The sequence below is a fragment of the Podarcis tiliguerta genome (assembly GCF_965153285.1).
Source record: "Podarcis tiliguerta genome assembly, chromosome: 6".
Lineage (NCBI taxonomy): Eukaryota > Metazoa > Chordata > Lepidosauria > Squamata > Lacertidae > Podarcis > Podarcis tiliguerta.
Window position 1 is genome coordinate 36,503,495 of NC_139539.1, and position 23,013 is coordinate 36,526,507.

Below are 23,013 nucleotides of genomic sequence, written 5' to 3' on the forward strand. Positions count from 1 at the left end.
CATACAGATATAGCTAATTGCTGCTATAGTTATACCAAATGGCAAATGGAATATGATAGTAAATTTCATGTCAGCTTCAATTTCCCCATCAAGTTGGCAACATCAGTGTTAAAAATATCTCAGATTTGAGGTACAGGAGTGTTTTCATTTCAGTTTTAAACAATGCCACAGTAATTCTATCAAGATGAGCTACTGCTTATATAGGTTTTTTGAAAACACATACAGAAGACTCCACTTATTTCATGCCAGTTTCTCATTGATACCACAGCTCTGATTATAGACATCTCAACTGCATCTGGAAATTTTCCACACTCTTTCGAGCAAGCAAGCTAACATCTAATGGTACATGAATAATACCTCAGGGATTACTAATGTAGTAAGTCAACTGTTTTGAAAGTTCTGCAGTCACACATAATATAACACAGACATTGCAAAATGTATGTAGGATGGTCAGATATTCAGAAATTGAAACACAATACGCCAATAATCTACATGCCAAAATTATCTATAATAACTTAAAGTCCTTTTAAAATTCACACAAGTCAGATATCAACCACCACCAAGGACTCTTTAAATGCACGCAGGCTTGGATGGCATGAGCCTACCATTCAGGAAGGAAGTGATGTATATAGAACAAAATTGCTCACTCCACACTACATTGAAATAGAAGACTGGCACCAAAAGGAGACAACATGACCACTCTCACTTCCTCACACCCCACCCGTGACATTTTGCAAATAGTAACAATATATCCCAAAAGGAAACACAATATACTCTTTCAAAATAGGAAGTACTACAGACAGACAACTGCATTAATGACAGGAGAGGCTCATCCGCCCCCCCAAAAGAAACCTTGCTCACTGATGTCACCCTAGGGGGAGAAAACAGCACAAGACCAGTCTGTTGCAACACTGCCAAGTTTGATAATTCAGTAGCACTGCCAACTACAGAAGCCACCGGCAACTCAAAACTTTAATACATGGGTCAGAGCAGCCTGCAAAGTTGCCACAAGTTCCCCACTAATCTTTCACCCTTCAAATGTCAGTGCTATGGAGGGAGAAAAAGAGAGAAAACACACACTTAATTTAGTCAGCTTTTGAAAACAACAAAATACACGCTGTCCTCACAATGGTTCTACTCCACACCAGGATGCTAAGGTGAGATGGCGTTCCAGGCACTGCATCTACAATACTAAGACTGTGGTGCCATGACTAAACTGGGCAGACAAAGTCACCTTAGGAAGCATTGTGGAAAGAAACCAGCAGCCCAAGTTCCTGGAAAACAGAAATTCCTGCTCCAAATGTTTTCTAATGACCCCACTTACTACTCTCACTATGCGGAAGGAGGCCAGGCATGCTCTGATGATACCTTTTGGATGGTGCCAGTGGCAACAACACAAGGCATCGCAAGTCCCTCCCTGCGCCATTTTGAATTACCCGTCCATCAAAAAAACTTTCCTGCCAGTGCTTGGCCACTTTTTAATTTCCGAGGCTATGCTTTGCAACTTGCAGTGTTCCCAGCACAAACTTGAAACCAAGTTTCATTTTAAAAATCAAAAATCGCTGGGACAGAGGGGGGGGGGGGAGAGAGAGAGAGAGAGAGAGAGAGAGAGAATGGCTACTGCTAGCAAAAAAGAGGAGTGACACTTTTTTAAAAAATAACATTAATCTGGAAGCAGCCAAAAGCATTGTCATAAAGTCAAGGGATGTATTTTGACCCAAACTGGGACCCTCAGCAAAAACACAATTACACAGCAGAAGACAAGACCTACCTCCTCAGGAGCTCGGCAGCAGAGTGGCAGCAACAGGATGAACCCTGCAAGCAGTACAGAGAAGCCAAGCTGCCAGGGATCTTCCCACTAACCACAACAACCCAAAACAGAGAAGTACAGTGTCTCTGGCACCGTTTCTTTTCCTGATATCCTGTTGCATGGGAAACTATGGGGAAATCCTGTATGTTACTTCCCTATTCCTGGCACAAGCAAGAAACTTAAGTCCAAGTGGAGTGTGGTGGGGAGGGGGAGCAACAGTGGCCACAAGTTAACAATGTGCCATTCTAGGCGTTGCCTGCCAATGATTTGCCTTTCCCCAATGCAGAGTGCACCAAAGCAACCTTGTGGGAGGGTCACCAAGATGTTAGTTTTGGAGACACAGGTTAATAAGCATGTTCCGCTTATTATACTGGGGGTGGAAGTGAAGAGCAGGTCCCAGAGTTCAGATCCTATTGGTTAAACTCCCTTATATCGCCTCTCCCCTCCCCCAGAAAATGTTGTTATACACCACAAGAGGTTCTGTGAACAGAAGGAGTGACCACCATGTCCAGCCAAAGACATCAAAATAGTAACCAGAAGGCGTAAGGAACATTTGCCTGCCTGGCAGCCACTCCCAACAGAGATGCCTTAGAAGGAAGGAAGGATTCCAGTTTATGTACGCCCTACAAAGAAAAACCCCACCATTCAACTAGCCCTGGTAGAGGAAGCAACCCCCCCCCCATCACATATTTGCATCCACATCAACCATAATAGGAGCTCCTAGCACAACACACCCCTTTCTCGATGGAGCAGCCTGGGTTTCTCCTGCTTCCAGGATGCAGTTGGGACACTATCCCCCGCCTAAATAGCAGCTATCCTTCATTAACCGACGGGCAGAGCAACCCAATCATACAAAGGGGGGGGGATTCCTCCAGAGGCAAGTCTTAAAAAACTGCGCAGGGGAGGGGGTGTCAAAGAAGAAACGTGTCTCTGTACTGTCAAAATCGCACAAAACCACCCCCCCTCCCACCAACATATAATCTGGGGTCCCGACTCCTGTCACCCTTTGGTACCCTGGGTGGGTCAGGAACCCCCCACTCTGTAATCTCCCCCCCCCCACCCCGCCTCGCCCCGCCAAGCACACACACGTCCCCTGCCTGCACTCCGGCCAGGCACTTCTCTGGCCGGGCTCCAGCCTGGCTGTCAAGGCTCCTCTCCTTTTCCTGGCCGGGTGCAAGACCTCGCCACCCGCTTCCCCGTCCCCTCCAACCTTCCTGGGGGGGGGGGGCGAAGCGGGGAGACGCTTCGGCTGCTTTCCTTACCCCGAAGGGAGCACACCCTGACCCCTCCCTGCCGGGCCCTGAGCCAAGGGGAAGCAGCAGGGCCCCTCGGCCTGGCGGCGGGAGGGAGGGAGGCGAGCCGGCCCCGCACTGGGCCGGGAGGGAGGGACCGGGAGACCGAGCGAGCCGCCGCCTCTGCTGCCGCAGCAGCGGCGCCCCGGCTACCCCTTCCTGCGCACCTTACTCACCCCGTCGCCGCTGCCTGCCGGGGCAAGCCAAGCCGGCCGCCCGCCCGCTCGCTTCCGTCCTTCTTTCCTTCCTTCCTCCGGCTCTGCGCTCGCTGCCTGCCTGCCTTGCTGGGCTTGAGGCGCGGCAGCTCCAGTGTGCGGCGGCGGCGGCGGCGGCAGCTCATCCGCTCCGCCCCCCTTCCCTCCCTTCGCTTCCCTCCTCGGGCTCGGGGAGGAGCCGCCGCGCCGGCGGAGGAGGAGCGAAAGCGGCGGAGGGGCGGAGCAGCGCGCTCGGCCGGGCAGGAGGGGTCGAAGCGCCCGCGCGAACGTTGCGCCACTTTCGTTTTGGAGGGGAGGCGAGGGGCGCGAGTGATAAAGTCTCCAAGACTAGAGGAGATTCAGTACCGGATTTACGTACAGTATAAGCTAAACAAGCTATAGCAAATTTAAAGGGGGGCGGGGGGAAACCTGGATGTACCTTTCCAAAATATAAGATAAAAAACAAATAAAACCTACATACAGCAACAGTGTTTTGTGTTGTGTAGGCTCCTATGATGTAAGTAATGGGCCCCCAATCATTTTAAAGTTGGAGCTTGATAATTATTTCACTATTAATATACTTATTTTTAATTGTATTTCAGTTCAACAATTACTTTGCTAAAATACATATTTTGTTCCGTGCAAATGGCTTTAGATACCTATTAGGTCCTTAAATTACCATATAGCATATATTCAACACAAAAAAGCCACAATTTGTTGTTGACAAAGGACAGCTGGACATATAAAGGGCCCCATTATCTTCAGTAGCTTAGGGCCTCATTTATATAGATATAATACATCCATTTATCTAGATGTATTTATATAGGGTTAAACCACAGAGCCTAGAACTTGCTGATCAGAAGGTCGGCGGTTCAAATTCCTGCGATGGGGTGAGCTCCCGTTGCTCGGTCCCTGCTCCTGCCAACCTAGCAGTTTGAAAGCATGTCAAAGTGCAAGTAGATAAATAGGTACCGCTCCGGCGGGAAGGTAAACGGCGTTTCCGTGCACTGCTCTGGTTCGCCAGAAGCAGCTTAGTCATGCTGGCCACATGACCCGGAAGCTGTCTGCGGACAAACACCGGCTCCCTCGGCCCATAGAGCGAGATGAGCGCCACAACCCCAGAGTCGGTCACGACTGGACCTAATGGTCAGGGGTACCTTTACCTTTACTTTTAATACATGCACATGCCCTTATGAAAGAGGGGAGGGGGCTGATAGTTTTAAATGCTTCATACCAGCAAGTAAAATTAGCAGGAAGAAGGCTAGGTTAGGGGGGTGGGGAAATATTCCTGTGTGCTTAAAGAGTTAAAAAAGAAGACGGCATTCAAGAAAGGGGTGATGTGGTCACCATGTAGATGATGCTTCTGTACTATTTATTTATTTCTGACTACATTTTATTAGGATTTATAAAGAGAAATGCAAAGCTTACCGATAAAATGTCTTTTTTGTCCAAAACTATAAAAAAATCAAAATACAATAAAAACATAGGGGGGAAGAGAAAAAGAAAAGCAGGAAAAATAGAGAGAGGAAAAAGATTAAGAAGAAGAAATTGGCAAGAGATTTTAAGAGAGTGAGAGAAAGTACCGTATTCTGTACTATTTACACAATCATTTAGGGTTTGCCCAATCTGTAACAAGCCAAACATTCGCTGTCTATGTTACAGGGGAGCAGAAGTCACAACGCACAGTACCAAGGCTTGGGTTCACCCCGATGCAAAGCCAAAATAGGCATCTATGTGCAGGACTCAGCATAGATCAACTGCTTGTGAGCATCACAGCTGACTGGGAACCAGAGCTGAAACACTTGTGTGAAACTGAATGAGCCTACCTTTCCCCAAGCCGGAGTCAGTGATTCCTGGCCTCTTCTCCACTGTAAATTTGTGAGTCATCCTAAGACTGTACATGCTATACCTTTTAAAGCACATCTGAAGCGCATTCTTTCCCTCAAAGAATTCTGGGCACTGTAGTTTACCCCTTGCAGAGTTAAATTTTCCAGCACCCCTTAGCAAACTACAATGCCCAGAATTCTTTGAGGGAAAGAATGTGCTTTAAAGGTACAGTGTGTCCACAAGCCTTGGTGTGATGTTTGTCACATGGTTTGTCCTTGCAGGTTTTGTTTTTCTTTAACAAATAGCCTGCAGGGGGGAGGAGAGCCAGATTGGGGCTGGCAGAGTAGGGTGGGAACATTAACCCTTTCCCCAGCCTTAGAAGAAAGTATCCTATTGATGCCAATGGGATCTCTTCTCTAATTGCAAATAGACTCTATGCTGGGAGGTGTGAGATTATTCTGATTGTGATCATTGACCCCCCCCTTCCCCCCCACGGTCTGGCTCACCCCACCCATGTGTGCCAGCAATTTGTTTAAAAAAGATTTATGTCTACTTTGGTCCTCTAGAACAGGCAAGCTTCAGTGAAATGTTGAGCTTTGTTTTAAACTGAGGGCTGTTTGATTATTATTTTTTGTCAGTTAAACATCATTTCTTCCACGACTTGTAATATTATTAAGTGTGTTCCTATTGCTAAGGGTTCCAGCTACCAAAACTGTCAAAGTCAGTTCCACAATACATAACAGGCAGCCTTCCAAACTGCATCCTGAATTTGAACTGCAGGCTTACATAATAATTGCAACGGACAGATAAATGTGATCAGGCCAGTCTGCATGGAGAAATATAACCTGTGATTATTAGCCATGAGACTTGTGTTTCTCATTGGAAATGTCTGACACATGCATTATACAGACAACTTTTTTGATGCAGACAGTATTTGTCAATGTACACTTATTTATTTTTTAATAAATAAATAATTTTAATTGACACAAGAAGTACTTTTAGTATGCACACATTAAAAAGTCGTGTGAAGTATACGTTTAGTATAAAGTTTCACATAAAATAATCTAATCATTACACAGCCGGAGTCCATCTTGGCTGAGAGTCCTGGAAGACCTGCTTCATGCTTTGCAGACCTTTTTCTACCTGGCTTGGGAGGGTGGGGCCCTGACTGACTCCAGCTACAAAATCTGAGGCTGCTGAACAGAATCTTGGGCTGGGATCCTTGTTTAGGAGGTTTTGCTTGGGGGGGGGCTGTTGTTGATGTAATTTTTTGTATATTTTGTATCTTATGATTTATGTGGGAAACGTTCAGTTTGGTTGTGCACATTTTTATGTTTTGTTTATTTTTTATAACTACATTCTTTATGTTCGTGGTTATGCAATTTTTTATGTTGTCAGCTGATAGCATGGATTTAACTTTGGAAAGGCCGCATACAAATAAAACAACTGATTAATCGTCATCAAATTAGATGTTTAAAAAGAAAACTCTGCTACTTATGCAGAACAGTTTTCATACATGTGTAATTGCAGCCAGATAGGGATGAATTTCAACAGAAAACTGGTTCTATAGAGTGCTGAACCAGAAGAGAAGCATGTTCTAGACTGGGGGCCCATAGCCACTTCCTCTCCAAAACAAAAGCCAGGTTAAGCATACTCATTTAAGCATGTGACACAGGTCACTTATTGTTCAGTTCTTTATGACATTCAATGAAAGTTACTCCATGTGTGCTTAGAATGGTAGCCTTAGTGCTAACAATGTTTTAGCCCTCAATAAACTAAAGGAAGGCTGTTGTATTTGTTTTTCACACATTTGCACACAACTTCCAAAACTCTTCTGGCTAAAAATCACTCTAAAATAAAATTAAAAAGTGAGTCCTGTGTCTTTGAGGTGAAATCAGGGTTGATGTTTTGCTGGCTGTGGTTTGCATACTTCTCATCCCACTGCATTCCACATATAGAAGCTGACTGGGCTGGCAAATGAATCCTGCTTCAGTGATGACACCAATATTGTGTCCATCTATACACTGAAACAAAGAGAAGGACATGAAAGGTATTAGGATGATGCATAGTAGATGTACATCTTCTCTAAAGAATTCACACCAGGCATAGCAAAATGTAGCGCTTTACATGAAATCAGCAATAAGACATGGGTCACCTAGATGCCAGCAACCTATAATACCTTTGTAAGTCCTGTTGTTAAGCCCTTGGTGGAATTTATGCCGGCAGTAGGTAGGATTCCAAAGAGGATATTCATCCAAACCATGTATTAAAACACTTCCTTAGAATTCCTCCAATTGTCTTGTGTGAATATGGATCTTTAGAAAGAGCAACATATGCTTCTCTTAGCCCTTGCCACTTCCAGACCTCACACCAAGAATTTTGTTTAGGACCACATTATACAAATGTAAACAGCACTGTGGATTAAAGTTTTTTGGGAGTAAGGATCATTTGCAATGGCTTGGATAACAGAGGAACAAACCATGCCAAAGCAGAGAGCAAGCAATTAAGTAGATAACTTTTTTCTCCTTATCAGAATAGAAAAATGTGTGGTTAACTGTTAACAGCACAATGGAGAGTGCAATGTACAAGGAAACCAAATTATATGGATGCTGCTTGCTTTGTTTCTAGTTCAAGGCTGGCTTATTTTGAATTATTTCCGGATTAAACAGTCTTCTCCCATATAAAATGCAGCTTTAGTTTCTTCACAGTCTTTTTGGCCCTTGAACATCTACAGTTGGCCATGAAATCCCTTTTGGTGGACTGCATCTTCACTTTAGAACATGCTCTTTAACGTCTCTCGTTGCCGTAAGTATTCATTGTGTTGTCATGAAAAGCTTTTATTGCAAAACCCATAAAACATAAAGACATGTCCTGTGGTAGATGACAAATGGCCATAAAGTTATTCAAATGCTGCTGCAGGACTGTAAAACTTCCTTGATCATGGAAAAAGACACTGCAGTTGTTGGAAACCCTTGAATTAAAAGAAAATAGCTGAGGAAACAGATGAGAAACGATGCATCTTGCTCAATGTTTCACAGAATATAGAGTAAGAGTAATCTGCGTGAATATCAAGAGAATTAAATATGCTCTGACCCTTGATGGTTTTCCCTTCCGTTTTCCCTCCTTCAGAGTTGGCTTTGGATTTGAAGGTCTATCATGCAAAGTTCCTCCTGGTAGGCTCTCTCCAACATTAGTGCCCCCTCAGGCAGTTTATCAGCTGGTGATGGCAGCAAGCAACAAGTAGCCCTATAATCAGTGCAAGGCAGCTGTGAGCAACCCACAATTACTATTGCTCTTGTTATTTATTCAATATATTACCCGCCCTTCACCTTCAGCTCCCAGGACAGGTTACAACAATTGAAAGGTCAATTAAAAAAAAATCAAATTACCCACAATGCTTCTCACATAGCTCCAGTGGGGCTACCATTTTAATATTCAACATTGGCCTGGAATGGCATTATATCAGGAGCATTATGGGTAATTTAAATGGCAGGTGTCCCAGGGACACATATCCCAGCAGCTGCTCAAGCGTACTGACACCCACCCCTCCCCTTCTTTCACACATGCCACATTTTGCTTCCTGGAAAGAGGAATAAATAATATAAGTAGAGACAGAGTTGAAGTAGTTCAGCAAAATGACTCTTCACTTCATTGTGTGTCTCCAGGAGATATAGATTTTCCCATTTTCAATGGTGATGAAAGAGGAATCCATTTAAAATTAATTTATACATGGAATCTGCCAGTTCTGACCCAATCAAGCTTTACCTGCGTTATTCCAGCAAGTTGCTCATACATTATTGGTTGTTTTGTTTTTAAGTCCAACTATATATATATATCTCACATCAAAAGAAACAAGCCCCATGTGGTACTATGTTTCTACAACTTTATTTATAAGTATTTTACACAGTTATATGCACTTTTGTTTATCTGTTTTTGTGCTGGGGTGTATAAGCATATAATACTATATGTGTAATAGTGCATATAATATGCTAGAATTTGTAATATATTTTAAATGGAGACCTTAAAAAAACCACTTCTCATTGAGATCAAGAATAAGGAAAAACAAACATGCAAATGAGTTCAATGTCAAAATTATCAGAAAATTTCATCCCTAGTTGTAGATTTTATGGAGCAATGCAGTAGATAGCTTGTTGCATACTCAAAAAGATCACTGAATGTCACCTAATGGAATGTCCCTTCTAGTCAAATCAGCAGCACCAATTGAGGCATGAATACTTTCCAGCTATGGTCTGCAGCAGGAATTTTAGTAATCATACTGGTCACCCATTGCTCATCATGCGTTGACAAGGGTGCAGAGCAAGTTCAAAGAGCAAGTTGTATTCATATAAGCAGGCCACTCTATTTCACCAATTTTTGAGTTGTTGACATATGACATTGCGAGGAAGACCACCCCACTTGAAGGCCAGGCACCAAATCTGCCTATATGTGATGGTTTGTGCAGTGATTGGTTTTCCTCAAACGCCATAGAAGATATTACTGCTTGAAATCAGTACAAATTTACTAAGAAGCCCATAAAAAGTTTTTATTGCCAGATAAAACCATTTCTGTGTGCATAGTGAATAAATGCTTTTAATTCTCAAATGGCACAGTGAGAGACTCCAAAGATTATGCCCTTACTTAGGTCCTGCGACGAATCAGCATTTTCCAAGAATCCATTAAGAACGATGGGATTACTAGAACTGTAACACTGACCCAAGTCTGTCCATAATTTATGACTTATTTATTCCATTACCATTTTCCCAAGTAGTCCAGGTTAGCATATATGTGTTCACAAACACACACACACCAGCTTTATTACCACAACCACCCCATGGTTGTTGCATATCAGTCGTTGGGAGCTATTAACCAAAGAATTTCTCTTCTGCCTTTTTACATCTGAAAGCTTCATATGGCAATCAGAAAGAATCTTTCTCTGAGAACAAGATTTACACACACACAAACGTGTTTACGGGGCTGAAACATCAAATGCATTTAAATGTTAATGGAATGATGACCACTTTGATGCATGAAGTTATCCTTTTTATTTATTTAGATTATTTACCCACCCTTTGACATAAGAGCCTAGTGCTGATTACTAAAAATAAAAATATAAAAAATCCATTTATAAAATAAAGAAAACCACACTGGTGAGAGCCAGTGTGGTGGAGTGGTTAAGAACGGTAGTCTCGTAATCTGGGGAACTGGGTTCGCGTTTCTGCTCCTCCACATGCAGCTGCTGGGTGACCTTGGGCCAGTCACACTTCTTTGAAGTCTCTCAGCCCCCACTCACCTCACAGAGTGCTTGTTGTGGGGGAGGAAGGGAAAGGAGAATGTGAGCCGCTTTGAGACTCCTTAAAGGGAGTGAAAGGCAAGATATCAAATCCAAAACAGTTACAGCCATAAAAAGGAAAATCTAAAAGCACTTAAAAACAGTTTCATCTGTAAAACAACTCCACATATGAAAACAATACGAACACTTTAAAACAATTATGCATATAAAAACAGTTAAGTTTTTTAAAATTCCAAAACAGATGCAGACTGGGACCTTACAACTTTGTTTTCCTCACCTACATTTCCCATGATTCCTCAGAACATTTCCGTGTCTACTCTTCTTCACCGAGAACAACTCATGCCTATGTGGAAGGTATGTGAGTTTCCCTTGGTTCTCTTGTTTCCTTTCCTCAATTTCTTGTCTGCTTCCATTGAGGTCCTTGCCTCTCACCCCTGAGCATTCCTAATTCTCCTCAGCTCATTCCACTTCATTCAGTCACCCTGCCTGCTAATCCTGCCATCATTGGTCTCCCAATTCCTGGTTTCTCTTCATACCCAGCTTCCAAAACTTCATGAAACTCTTTTCTGCCTCTGGGGTCAAAGAATATGCACTGTTTACACTGGTTACTGGGCCTTTGGCCGCGCTAGAGATGTCTATGGACATTCTGTGACATCACAGCAGCTCAGTCTATGGTAAGGAAGGATTGCACACAAGTACCTGGTGGGTTTTCGCCTTATTAAAATATGGTGCATGATAACTGCCCATTATTCCTTACAACTTTTTTTTAAAAAAAAGCACCTTTCAGCCAAAGTCCTTTAATTTCCCTCTAGGGGGGAAAAATCACATTAAGGGGGAGGAGAGACATTAAAAATGCCTCAAACTAGTGTAAATAGCTGAAATGTTTTATGCCTCACATGAGTTTTACTTTAAAGCCAAAAGCGAGAGAGGACATTTATCTGCAGGCACAGCTACATAATCAGTTACCAAGGGGACATAACAAGGACTATTCAGCTGCCTCCATTTCTAGAGATAGTCAAGGTTAGACTAGACTAGACAAAGGACTCTTGGGATACTCCAGGAGGTGAATTTATGCTTTCCTGCATCAGACCTTGCAAGAGGACAAAACTGAATCACACATGGTTTGTGCCTTGCACATCCTAAATGCTGATGAATTGAAATCAATGAGAGTTTGCCAGAACATAGAAAAAGAGCAATACTTTGCCAGTCACTGTCCTTCATGACACTGTAGTATATTAGTGAACATAACTGATTTCAATGGGGAAATTAGGATACAGTGACATTCCAACCATGTTTACTAAAATTAACTGCCATTAATTTCAAGAGGACTTGTTTTGCATGCTTAGGACTGTGGCCTGAAGCAGACACTGGTTACCTTTCATTGGGAGTCGGAAACCTTTAGCCCTCCAGATGTAGCTGGCTGGGTTACCATTTTCATCATCCCTCATCATTGGCCGTGCTAGCTCGGGGCTGATGGGAATTGCTTTACCTGCAACTGAGATGCAGGAGGACCCAGTTCAGGCTGCTAGAGTCAAGGTCTCTCTCTCTCTCTCTCTCTCTCTCTCTCTCTCTCTCAGCTCTTAACCAAAGTATCAGGAACCTCATGCAGACGATTGTCTTGCTTTGGGAAGGATAGGAATAAATGGACACAGAATGAAGGTAGACTCCGTGGTAAGGGAGCTCCTTGGGACTTTTTACAGCAGCTCTCTGGTCCAGTACTGTAATGTGTGTAGCTATTTCTTGACTAATTTCCTCTCTAGAAGATCATATTGGTTTGTGTAGCATTAATGACTAGGTCACATATCATCACTGCCTGCCTGTCAGAGATATGGACCAGATCCTAGGCTGGTGTAGATTAAAATAGCTCCTTTGATTTCAGAGCTCAGCAAAAACTAGCTCAGCACATCACTTGCAAATGGTGCTCAATTAAGTAATTGTAATTACAATAACAACAAAAATGGTGCTCTCCCTGGCACAGTGCAATTGAAATAGAAGCTACAACTCATTGCCTTTCAACTCCCTGTTTTATGGATTGTATATTAGCTCATTTTGAGATATTCCCTTTTGTTTCTGAGATAGTCCAAAGGGCTATGATTGGCTGGGCAGATTAAAATTTAAAAGACACTTTGAATCTCCTATTCCATGTTAAGGAGCCCCAAAGACTTTCTTGTTTTGTACAAGGCTAAGGTCATTTATTAATTCTTATTGCTTATTATATAAATGTAAGCCCTATCTTTCCACACTAGGCTCTCAAAGCTGCTTTCCCAATGGTTTTTTTGCATGGGTCTGCTGATCATCCTGGATCTCTGAAGCTTCAATATGTGGGATGGGGAACAGACCTGTAGGATTCTGGAAGCTATTAGATTCCCAACTCCTGTCAGTCCCAGCCAGCATAACTAGTGCCACATCTTAGAAGCTCACATTGTGCTAGGGGCCAGCGGGGCTGCAACATTTAGCCACTCAACCGGTTGGATTTAACAGTTGAAAACCCTACTGGATTATTAAAAAGGAGCACCTGCTTAATTAGACAGCAGCAGCGCTTTTAAAAAAGAGATAAATGGTTTTTATAAAGAAGTACCTGAAAAAAGTGAATGTGGCAGGTGCTATTTCAGAAGAAGCCTCTTCCCTTCTCTTCCAACATGGGACAATCCCCCTAAGATGGTGGCAGGTGTAGCAAAAAGTGTGCATCATCTAAAAACCAAGAAAACACTACTTTTTGTCAAGACTCTGTTTTTCATTCATATGCAAATATATGCAGATGATGTATTAAATGGTTAGAAGCTATACAATGAATTGACTGAAGATTATCTTCTGTTGGAAGACAGCACTAATGCCAAGTAATGCCTTTCAGCAACACCATCTGTTGAGACACTTGTAGGCCTTTCTTCTTCTGCCTGCTCAAGTTCTTAGAAGAGTCATCATACCCTCTGAAACACTGAGGATAGGACACTTTCAAGATGGCCACCATTCAGCAGCACAGGCTAAGAGTAGCAGAGTGCACCACTATATTTGTTTATGCTCACTGCCACCAGAGAGCCACTGGTGTAAATAGCAGGGTGGTTTATGGACCTAGTAACACACATTCCTCCTCCTCTTGTCATCAGATATGCTTATGCTGGATCAGCCCTGCAGGTAAAGGAACGAGATATATCCAACCACCTCCACAGACCTGTGAGTCTGCCAGCCGCTTGCACAAGAGGGGTCTAAGCTGCTCACTCAGATGTATGAACTACTCACTCAGAAGTCTGAGCTAAACAGACATGTAGCTGATCCTGATCAACCCCACCCAAAGTTCTGTAGGTCTCACGGGCTTCTGCTTTGTTTACTGTATTTATACTCCACATTTCTGTCAATAACAACCAAAGCAACTTACCAAACAATAAAAGAACAACTTGCAGCTGAGGTCAGACACCCACATTTCCTCAGCAATTTTTATTCTGGGTTTTATTGTTGGTCATTATTTATAGAAAGGCAGAGTGTAAATGCAATAAAATAAATATAAATAAACCCTACTGGTGGTGTGTGTCGAATAAGCAGCCTCACTTCCGAATAAATATAGCAGTGGTGCTTAAGCTTCAGTTTCTAAAAAGTATACTTGATACTCTACCACTGAAGCATCACAGATAATTTCACCCACTTTAGAAAGGGTCATCTGCAAGGCCAGTGTGCCTTCCAAATCCCTCTAAAGGGCTTAATACTAGTGTAGCACAGAGTTTATGCTCCCTCCCAGGGCAGACATGAGTGCGAGCCTGCATTTAAAACTAAAATAAAGCTTTTCCCTACTATCTATTCATCTGCATCTTTCCCCACTCAGCACTCTGCTCTTTTATTGTGACCAATGACTCATGGCACTCTTATCTCTTCGATACCTAACAGTCGCGGAGATCACATTGTCCATTTCTAAATAGGGGTCCAGCACAGTGACCCCCATTCTCTTCTGTTCTGCTTGAGCGCCAGGTTTTTGCAGCAAGGTGCAAAAGCCAGCCCAATTTATTGCTGAATCAAAGTTTGTGACTACCTGTAAGCAGATCAAATGTAAGATATACTTTTGCTGTTAGAGAGAAGATTCCCTTTAATTTGAATGTCAGTGATATGAAATTGCAAATTGTGAAATGAGTTTGCTCGTTTTTATAAAAACAACAACAGATGAATAATAAAGTCAAGGGCATGTTGAAAAGTGGGGTAGGGGAGAAGAAAGTTTTACCAGTGAAATGGAACATCTCAGGTGCAGCATTCAATTCCTTGCCTAGCATAATCCTCGAGCAGGCAAGTAGTGAATGTGTGTCAGATAGTTAATTGTCCGTAGTTGTAATCCAGGGTGTTGAATACCCCCTCCCTTAGGAATGCATGTATTTATATTAATCAAAGATGAGGTGCTGGGGGGGGGGAAGGTAAAGGACCCCTGGGCGGTTAAGTCCAGTCAAAGGTGACCAAGGGGTGTGGTGCTCAGCTTTCAGGCCAAGGGAGCTGCCATTCATCCACAGACAGCTTTCTGGCTCATGTGGCCAGGATGACTAAACTGCTTCTGGCACAACAGGACACCATGATAAGTGCCAGAGCGCACAGAAATGCTGTTTACCTTCCCGCTGCAGTGGTACCTATTTATCTGCTTGCACTTGTGTGTTTTCGAACTGCTAGGTTGGCAGAAGCTGGGAAAGAGCAATGGGAGCTCACCACTGTTGAGTGGATTCAAACCGCTGACCTTCCGATTGGCAAGTATACTTAGGCTTCTACTTAAAGTTTGACAAGTTGGGCCAACAGACCTGGCTGTCTTAGTTAGGCCCACGCTCCAGAGTCCCAGTTTAAAACAACTCTCAGCTTGTCTAAAATGAGGCCAATGCTACAATCTCTCTCCCCTCCACAGTGTTAAGAGGATGAATGCATTCAGAATCATGAAGTGTTCTATCCCTACGTTCCATTTAAAAGAACAACAAAATTCAACACACTCTAGATTTCCTAAACTAACAGAGCTGCTGTACATCGTCTGGGGTTCCCTACTATAGGGAGATGAAAATGACTCATAATCCTCATGAGATCGTTTTCAGATTCAAAACTGCAACTGCCCAATTGGATAAATTATCACAGCTCAAGCTGACGCAAATGCCTTGCTAATACCCATTTGTCAACTTAATGAAATTCAGAAACAAGTTGCATGCTCATAATGAGCACAGATGCCTTCATGATGGGATCACAACCTTGAACAAGAGGAAAGCCAAGCTCGGAACAACAGATCAGCGCTCATTTAAATGAAAATGCATTCATGACTCTTACATATAGGCCATGGGTATCATGAAGCACAGAAGGCACTGATATTATTTGAATCATGTTCAAAAGGTGGCCTACTTTTTAAATTGCAGGTGAGCAGGATTTCTTCCTTTCTCCTGCCTGAAAAATCTCATAGTTTTCAAAAATAAAGCCAGGGAAGAAACACTGGTAAAAGGCTTGCTGTAATAAAGTAGCCACAGGAACCTCTGAAATATAAACATAAAGATCATTCTGCCAAATACTTACTCTGTTCTTTCACTAGACTCAATTAGCATTAATAAGGCATAGCAATAGCTGTAACACTTTGATTGCATTAGAGGAGCTTGTTGTGCAAGGTATGTGCATGCAAGAATCACTCATTTCTTGAAGACTCGTCACAGAGCTATGCAGCAATTTGATGCAATGCACCAAATAATAAAAACAGGGGAAAAAACTCTCATCTCACTCTACATCCAGAGTTAAGACTGTATACTTTTTTTCCCTACATGCACAGGTATTTCTTCATGAAACTTGTAGACAGCTGAAATGCACCACGGCAATGACAGTGATGGGGTCAGATGGGCTCCTTCACTCTGAACATCTTTATGTCCCTCAAGCTGCGGAGTCTGCCTGGTGTTCTCTACTGTGCTGTCAGTCTAAGCAACTCAAAGAAGCAAATTGTTATTCCCCACACTTGGAAAGGCAGAAGGTCCTGAGTGTCTGGATCTAGGATAATTTCCTGGCCAAAGGTTTGTGAATAATGTAACCCATAAGAATCATATTTATTCAGTGAACTCATATATAACCAAAACAGCACCATTCCTGCAGAAGAAGGAGCTATCATCAGGATTTGGGGGGACCCCAACATTGTAGGAGTACAAAAACTTTGGGGAGAATTAGGGAAGAACCCCTCCCCCCCCCAAAAAAAAGAAAAAACTTGAAGAGGACTGAACATAGTGATTGTGGAATGCTGGTTTATGATTGGATAGAGAAGGGGATGGTAAATTGTGGAGTGTAGAAGAGAATGGAATAGCCTGGCTGGAATCAGCTTGTAAATCTTCTCATTGGTTGAGTGGTGTTTTCAGGTTTCAGTATGCTTCACATGTATTATCTAGCTGTAAGCCTTTCAACACTGCTGTAAAGCAGGGTCGGGCATGTTTTTCAGCTGCATTGACTTATGGTCAATTCTAGGGACCACATGCAAGTGCTGGATGGGGCCAGAGGCAAAAGTAGGTGGAGCAACAGGTGAGACTTTTCCCTTTGCAGAAGAGGCTACATTCCAGCTGTGCAAAAACAAAACAAAAAAAAACCCCACCTCTCTATCCCAGCAAACAAAAGGCATTTTCTCAGTTTAAGGACACTTCCCACTAGGCAAAAGCACTCAAGGAGGGCATGGAGCAGGAACACTGAGAGGTGTGGCCTGGGAAGAGACCTGAGGGCTAGACAGAGAATCCCAGATGGCCACATTTGGTCCCTGGGCCTAAGGTTTCCGACCCCTGCTATAAAAGTTTAATCAGTAGTATTATTCCCCGCACTGCAGATGACAAGACTGAGTCACAGAATGTGTAGCTTGCTTAAGGTCACCTTGTGAATCAAGGTAGAAGCAAGATTCAGACCAGAGACTTTCTGACTTAAAGTTCAGATCCCATAGCCATTCTACTCAACCAAATCTAGCAACTATGTTTTTTAGCAAAGTAAAACTGCATTTTGCTTCATGTCGTATCTATCCTATGAGGTAGATCATGTCCGCATGAAAGCTGAGAGAAAGCACACATGGACTGCACATCAAGATGAGAGAATTATGCTCATTCTTAGAAATTAGAACAAAAAGTAAGTTCTATATCATGGGTGTATACACACACACACACACACACACACACACACACAACTTTAGGGAAGAGTATTACTTTCTATACCCAGCTCCCAACTGAATTAAGTTTTTTTGCATCAAGAGACCCATTCTGTGCTCAGAATGCACTGCTTGCATATTACTTCCATCATGTATTGTAGTAGCAGAATCTGGAATAATATTGAATTCCAGGTGACCACGTTGTAACTTACCACAGCTTGAATATAACCACAGTGAATGTGGGTGAGCCAGTTGCTTTTATCATCCTGCCAAGTGGTGAGGAGAATTTTATTGCATATTGTGTGTGGAATGTATGTTGAAAAGTAATCTCTATATATTCTTTCAAACAGTGGGTAGCTAAAGTTACAGTAAAAACAGGGAAACAATAGATGGATTCAGACTAGGCATTTCCACTGCTTCAGGAGGCTAAAAACGCTTAATTGCTTGAAAACATGATGGTCACAAAACCATCAGAACCTTTCAAATGACCCTGTAGGGTGATCTCACAAGAATGTAAATTGCTGCAGGAATATGCAGTGTACACTTGCTTGAAATAATAATACAGTGGTACCTTGGGTTACAGATGCTTCAGGTTAAAGACGCTTCAGGTTACAGACTCTGCTAACCCAGAAATAGTACCTTGGGTTAAGAACTTTGCTTCAGAATGAGAACAGAAATTGCGCGGTGGCAGCATGGCGGCAGCGGGAGGCCCCATTAGTTAAAGTGGTACTTCAGGTTAAAAACAGTTTCAGGTTAAGAACAGACCTCCAGAACAAATTAAGTTCTTAACCCGAGGTACCACTGTAAGCATGACTTGGGAGAGTACAGCAATTTACACATGTTCACAACTGTGTGTATATACATGTATATAGCATTTGCAGAAGTAGTTTCACTGAAAAGAAAAACCGAAGCAGCCATACAATCATAGAATTGTAGCGTCAGAAGATACCACAAGGGTTATCTAGTCGAGCCCCCTGCAATGCCTAAAGTGTACCTGGCAGAGGGCTATCCATCCATCCAGCAGTCCTTTGTTACAAATCTTGGAGCCACATGTAGTAAACAATAATGGGTGGAGACATTGTGTGAATGGATGCTCACCAAAGGAAGGAATGACTCAAGTATCCAATAGGTTCAGTTAATTTATCCATTGCTGTCTCTGTCCAATGGCTCTGTCTCCCTAGAGCAGGAAACAAAAACAATACGATACGATAATCTTTATTGTCATTGTCCCACACAGAACAACGAAATTGAAAAAATCTACATCAGACATTCAAAAACCAACAAGCTTGCTATCCGAGCTATCCCAGCCTGGTTAACCCCCTAAAAACATGAGCAGCGATTCAAGAGAATCATATTGTGATCACAACCTTATACTGTATGCATCTTTGGTTATTAAAATTCTATCCTTCCATTCCTTCCAAAGGAGGTATGAACACAGTGGTATTTATGGGGTTTACACCTTGACAAACTGCAGCCTGAGTTTCCTGTTCCATTTCTTCCCCACTTCTTCCTTGGCAAGTGCAATTTAGCTTCTTGACGAATGTGAAAAGTTGGTCCTCAGGTCTCTGCTTGGCATCCTTTCTTGGAGTCTTTGTATGGGCAGCTGATGCATTGAGCCCCCCCCCTTTTTTTTTTAAGTCAGTGACTGCATCCTCTAAACTAATTTCCCACCAGCCAGCAAAGCTGGTTGGCAAGAGCTGCCTAGAGGAGGCCTCCTGCTGCTTGGGCCTGGCAAGAGCCTGCTCATTAGCACAGATGGGGGTTCTCATCTTTTAGGCTAATAGGAGCTTAATGGACTGGTTTTATTATCTGCCTGCTCCGGGCAAAAGCTTCACTGCCCACAGTGCTCTGAAGTTGTTGGGGATTTATTTTATTTTAATTTTTGACTGCCAGAATGTGTTACTGGCTGAAGGGTGACCCCGGACCAGGACTGAGATAAACAAAGGAGGACTCTTAACTCTTGTGTCACTTCTCTGCTGTTTAATCATGACCCTGGTTCTTATTTCATTTCTATATTTGCAGTCGTTTTTCCTGGCAGCCTTAACTGGTCACCCCTCCTGCACTCATTTATTCAGAGAGAGAATTCCTTCCAGAGTGTTTATTTATGGACAGTGCAAGGAGTTTTGCACTTTGCAGGGGAGCTACCCTAGAGGGAGCGAATCTTCACTGGCTGGCGTATTATGCATTCATAGTTACCTGAGCAATATAAATGCAGAGTGAATGAGAAGCCATAATTGGGTGGCATTGTGTTCCTGGCCCTCTGGTGACATCATGCTGAGCAAAAAAAAGAAAAGAAAAGAAAGAAAAGAAAAGAAAAGAAAAAACAAACCTCTAGCATGTGGAAGAGGTCACATCGTATGCATCACCATCACCTGCATTTTTGGCAATAAAAGGCACAGTTGCATTATTGGGGTGCTTTCACCCCACCGTGTCACCATTCCTAAATAGAAATGTTGAATATGAACTAAAGCAGAAGACAAAATTACAATCAACACTAGGTTAGAATGATGCTGGGGCTCCAGGAGCCCTAAAATCTATTTCATTCCGAATATTTAAAAATAAGAGTGAGGATTCACTTAAGGGACAGAGCTTCCCTGCTTTCCTCCTCCAGTATGCCCTCTGAAATTGGCTTGGGGAGGAGTCAGGAGATCCCTCCAGCACCTGGGGGAGGAGAGGGGAGGTTGTTCCTTCTGGCAAGCTGGAATGCTTGTGCAGATGGAGAAGTTGGAAGAGCACAATTGTTTTCTGCTGGCCTCTGTTTGGCCACTGTGTGAACAGAATCCTGAACTAGATGGGCCATTGGCCTGATACAGAAGGCTGTTCTTATGTTCCTATGTCCTTATCATGTTGAATTTAATCAAAGAGCTCTTTTGCTGCACTCTTTAGACCTTTCTCTAATTTCCTTTAATTGATTGCAACTTTCTTCCCGGTGCCCTCTCTCTTACATATAACAAACTCGGACATTCTCACAAGATGCAGCAAATGATGCTTACACTGGCTCCCCATCACATTATAAGGACCTTTTGGAGTTTTTTTACTATTAACAGCAGCTTTGCAATCAGCTAAAAGCAGGTCTATCACTGTGGTTCCACACAGCACTTAATGTGGTGTTAAATTCTGCATTACACTCCTGCAATGCCCATCCTCATATCAAGGGTAAAAAATCAACAGCATGTTAGAGTGCCAGCCACAGCAGTACCAAACCCCCTAAACTGTCAACATTATTTTTAAATGTTTTGTTCATTAATATACTATTGGGTCAATACTCCAAAAACATACCGAAAATTTAAAAAGGCAAATGCATTCTCTCGCTATGTAATGACAGTGGTGTGAACAGCTCATACACTTTATAGGTACACTTGCAAAAATGTAGTGCAAATGCCCTTTATAAAAAAACACACGCTGACTTATTTAGCACTAAACATTTCCTACAGATTCCTTCCTATTTAATCCCACAAATCCACATTTCTTGTTCCACCACTGAGGATGGAGAAGAATCAGTGGACAGAAGATGAGATTCCTCCTCCTCGAGCTCAGAAATATTGCCTGCAAAATACCCAAGGAATTTACATGGGTAGATAATGACCAAAATCCAGCCCACAGCTAAGCAGGCTTAAGCATATTAACTCCTTTTTTGGTTAGAGGCCAATGTCTTTCACGTGCGCTCCTCCAGACATATTTTTCCACTGGGGGGTGGGGGTGGAGGAATGCCAATGTGGAATGGACATTTTCCATCCTCTCTCGGCCCCGAAGCAAGAAACCAAGTATTTCTGATGGTGGGAGTTTGAGTCCCATCAAAATATCTTAGGATAAATTATTTTACATGTGCAAAACTTAACACAGGATCTGTTCAGAACTGAGTCTAACCAAGCAAATGTTGTTTCCTTTTGGTTGCATGAGCAAACTGTGCTTGCTGATTCAGTGATTAGAAGCCACCTGCAGCCTCACACATAAGTTTCTTCCCTTTACCCACTTCCTGTTACATGTTACCCCAGCTCCTAACTTTCATTAGATCAGCACTAATTTGAGATCTCTGGCCCAGCAGTTGTTTTCTTTTTTCTTCCCTTGAAATAGAAACTAGTGTTGAGCCAATTCCTCAACGTGAATTGATGAATTCTTTCTCCCTGTCTAAACAGCACAGATATTTCCTTTTTATATATAACTGCTAGGGGCTGCTAAAACCAGGGTGTAAGAGGAGTATGGCTGTAGGATGAAGGAAAACCCCAGTACACTAACAGATCCTTTTATTTGAAGTACTACCACAACTTAAGCCATGAACTTAAGTTTCATGCTTCGCAGCAGTAGAAATAACAGCACCAATTTGTCTTGCCCACGCTTCTCACAGGATTGTTTTGGCAAATACAAGTTTCACTGCCCCTCCACCAAGGCAACCTCTCTATTAGGTAGCATGTGTTGATCACAAGTCTGCAATGGTCCCTGTTCTGACTAATTGCCCTACTTCTCACAAATGCTTTTCAATGAAACTGCAAAAGTAAAAAGCAACATGAGTGTGTTGTCTCCTTGAAATTACAGCCAAGATCTGCTTCTCCCAAGGGTCGTTTTCTGGTTGTTTACACAGCAAATTAAAATGGCAATAATTACGTAGACATATTGGGTGAGTATGTCTCATCACAAGTGATGGACACTTGATTGGACAATGCCAGTGACATGACGATCCCTCAGTCAAGTTCTGAAAGCAGCCTCAATACCAACAGGAGTGAGGTCCGGACCATTTACTTCCTGTGAATTTGGGTTTCTAAGCAATGGTGGCACAATTTGGAGAAGTGTGACTAAATAGATACGGGGATCCGTTGATTTCTCAGAATAATCTTCTTCAGCAATCACTTGTAGCTGAGTAAGATTGTCTTCCATGAACATGGCCTTAACAGTGTGTCCATAGGTGACTGTGGAGGCCAATTCTGGATCCACACGCCCTTTCACAGTAGGGACATAGGTTTCAAGGCGGGAGTTGATCATGGTGAGGGTTTGCAAAACGTGCTTTCCTCTTAGCAAGTTTCTCCCTTTTGTCCTAAGTTTGAGCGTCTTCAAAGTCCATGACACCTTTGGTAAAGGCTGTTCTCCAATTGGAGCGCTCACAGGTCAGTGTTTCCCAGTTGTCGGTATTTACATTTTTTTAGATTTGCCTTGAGAGAGTCTTTAAACTTTTTGTTGACCACCAGCTTTATGCTTTCCATTTTTAAATTTGGAATGGAGTAGTTGCTTTGGAAGTGCTTGGATAATCAGGCATCCAAACAACATGAACAGTCCAACAAAGTTGATGTTGACAAATCATTGCTTTGATACTGATGATTTTTGCTTCTTCCAGTACACTGGCATTAGTTTGCCTATATTTCCAAGTGATATGTACATTTTTTTTGGAGACACCAAGGTGTTGTAGATGGTGTTTATAAGTGTTCCATGTTTCACAAGCATACAGTAAGGTTGGTAGTACAATAGCTTTGTAAACAAGCATTTTGGTTTCCCTGTGAATGTACCGGTCCTCAAAC

The 23,013-nt window shown here is 42.7% G+C and overlaps 1 protein-coding gene and 1 long non-coding RNA gene across 5 annotated transcripts in view; both read right to left on the bottom strand.

The window, feature by feature from the left end:
• Positions 1–3,514, bottom strand: part of RAP1A (RAP1A, member of RAS oncogene family) — an 88,103-nt gene extending 84,589 nt beyond the window's left edge. The window contains exon 1 of one of the 4 annotated variants that reach the window (XM_083444623.1): positions 3,279–3,514. The gene's annotated coding sequence lies outside the window, so the exon portion shown is untranslated. Of the gene's footprint in view, positions 1–1,771; positions 2,145–3,072 lie in introns of those variants that run through there. The other 3 variants (XM_083444625.1, XM_083444626.1, XM_083444624.1) reach the window with 3 other exon arrangements.
• Positions 3,515–6,056: 2,542 nt separating this feature from the next.
• On the bottom strand, positions 6,057–22,245 carry LOC310679417. The gene is made up of 4 exons (XR_014512234.1): positions 19,836–22,245; positions 18,605–18,683; positions 8,217–8,369; positions 6,057–7,140 (listed from the first exon to the last, which is right to left on the bottom strand). It is a non-coding gene; the product is annotated as an uncharacterized lncRNA (long non-coding RNA).
• Between the last annotated feature and the right edge of the window lie 768 nt (positions 22,246–23,013).